Source organism: Macrobrachium rosenbergii, chromosome 17, assembly GCF_040412425.1.
Source record: "Macrobrachium rosenbergii isolate ZJJX-2024 chromosome 17, ASM4041242v1, whole genome shotgun sequence".
In the NCBI taxonomy this organism is placed as follows: domain Eukaryota; kingdom Metazoa; phylum Arthropoda; class Malacostraca; order Decapoda; family Palaemonidae; genus Macrobrachium; species Macrobrachium rosenbergii.
In genome coordinates this window covers 20,773,265-20,775,764 of record NC_089757.1, presented here as the reverse complement: position 1 = coordinate 20,775,764, position 2,500 = coordinate 20,773,265, and the positions used below count along the sequence as shown (strand labels likewise).

General features: G+C 39.9%; 2 protein-coding genes across 2 annotated transcripts in view; one reads left to right on the top strand and one right to left on the bottom strand.

The window, feature by feature from the left end:
- LOC136847775 (putative carbonic anhydrase-like protein 2) overlaps positions 1 to 2,500 on the bottom strand; it is a 482,132-nt gene that overhangs the window by 461,467 nt on the left and 18,165 nt on the right. The gene's annotated exons all lie outside the window — the stretch shown is intronic.
- Positions 1 to 2,500, top strand: part of LOC136847538 (uncharacterized) — a 22,607-nt gene that overhangs the window by 8,204 nt on the left and 11,903 nt on the right. The gene's annotated exons all lie outside the window — the stretch shown is intronic.

Genomic DNA, 2,500 nt, shown 5'->3' with positions numbered 1-2,500 from the left:
CTATTATTATCATTATCAGACTGATTTCATTACAGTTGTTTGCCAGTTCCATGGATATTCTGGTAGGTTTCTGTTATCATAATTATTAACTGAAGTAATTACTTAAAACTGGTAAAATCTCGAACAGTTCAAACTTTGCATCAAGCAACTCTGAAAGGCAGAATCTTTCTCATTAACCCTCCACTTTCTGGATTGACAGAGAATTGATTTGCTACTTCAATGAATGGATATTGTAATCTACGATTTTACTTCAGAATGTATGACGGACCCGCCTCCACCCTCGCTCACACTTGCACGAGTTTGGGATAACAGTACAGCACTTGCTACGGAGATTTCATACAAGTAAGTAAACTTGTCAGTTATGGCTGAATTAACGTGGCAACTGACAACGCTTTCGTTAAGTTCTCTGAAGACGTCTGTGGTATAAAGCCACGTTCTACCCAAAACTTCCTAAAAGATAAAAAGGAACAATCGTGTTGTTTTATGGCTACCCGAATATGATGTGAAAGATTAAACTTACGTGTGTCCATGAAACAGTAAGTCTGAAGAAGGCTAAAACATGATCATGTCAAGATATCAAAGTTAACCTAAGCTCTTAAATTGCTACAACAAACTGTTTTCAAGTTACGTCTGTACTACCCTTAGATTTCTCAAGGCTACAAAAAAGCAACAACAACGATATGTCACTCCTAAAATCACAACTACTAAATTCACATATTTCTCTCTGTCTCTCTTTTTCTTCACTAAACATTTCATTTCCTCAACCCTACCTTCCTATACCAACTAACATTCTCCCGTTGTTCCCAAGACACAGAATTTCACAAACTCATCCTCTACTACATCGAGTACTTCTGCCCTGTCTCATATTTCATACATGTGCTCAATATGTGCTTACCTTCTTCCTACCAATCTCACCTTTTCAATTAATTTTAAAGCCACACTTCCGCCCCTTTCCGTCCCAACTTGGAACTTGACTTTTTGCCTCAACCAAATACTGATCAGTCACTTCCCTTCTCATCATTACATCCATCAGCTTGCTCTGTCCTAACAAGTAATCAAAGAATCTCTTTTCCTAGTCGTTATACTTGAGAATATTCTTTATACAGGAGAGAGTATACAATTTAGGCCGAAGGCCAAGCGCTGGGACCTAAGAGGTCATTCAGCTCTGAAAGGAAAATTTACAGTATAAGGTTACAAAGGTGTAACGAAGAAAACCTCGCAGTTGCACTAAGAAACAATTGTTAGAACAGGGTGAAAAGATGGAAGAAAGAATGTGAATGGAGGTACAGTAAAAGAAATGAAAGGGGTTGCAGCTAGAGGCCGAAGGGACGCTGCAAAGAACCTTAAGTGATGCCTACAGTGCACCGTGTGAGGTGCACTGACGCCACTAACCCCCCACCCAACACTGGGAGAGAATATTCTTTGAAAACTGTGTTCTTCAAAAAATGAAGCCCCTCTCTAAATACATTTCCACAAGACTCTCTCCAACCTTATTTACTATAAGAGTTCCACACCTCCCACAAAGACACCTCTTTCTCTGTCAACTACTACTTTTGCTTTCAAATTACCTAGCACAACTATCCTTTTATATTCTCAAAGCCCGACCAGGCACAGATTCAGACACTCACGAAAACATTCTCTTTCACTCCTACTCTTTCTTTCCTGGACCATGTACTCTCATCATCACATTTTTGTTCTGAAAGCCCTTTGTTGGCCGAGTCGGTTGAGCTTCAGACTGTCATTCGATGGGCCGGGTTCACCCGCGGCCGGCTGATGAAGAGTTAGGAAATTTATTTCTGGTGATAGAAATTCACTTTTCTCGCTATAATGTGGTTCGGATTCCACAATAAGCTTTCCCGTTGCTAAGCAACCAATGGTTCTTAGCCACGTAAAATAAGTCTAATCCTTCGGGCCAGCCCTAGGAGAGCTGTTAATCAGCTCAGTGGTCTGGCAAAAACTATGGATACAACTTAACTTGTTCCTACTGAAAATAATCTTACCATACAGTCCAGAAACTAAGACATCTATACTCTTTCACACATCCCAAGACTCTTTCCGACAATACAAATTTCCTACCCCTTCCCCACCCCAAAGTATCTCATTTAAGCCAGTCCCAGATACATACCATTAGTCGAGATTTCCCTTCTCATTGAGCAGTTGACCATGTTCTTTATCCAATCACAACCATAAATCGGAGATGACTACACAAAAACACACACATCTAGCCATACACACATCCACACACACACAAACACATACACAGACTTATGTATCTATGTGTGTTTGCGCGTGTCCCTACAACATCAGTTAACGACAATTTAAGTTGAACGATTCCCTGCTGAAAAAGCCTATCATGGGTTTGTTAGCGTGATCACTTCGAAATAAAATCCTACTACAACAACATATTATTATCATTATTATTATTACCTATCTATACAGCTGTTACCCAGGTTACTTTGTGAATGGAAACATTACCGTGAAGAACACCACGCTGACATGT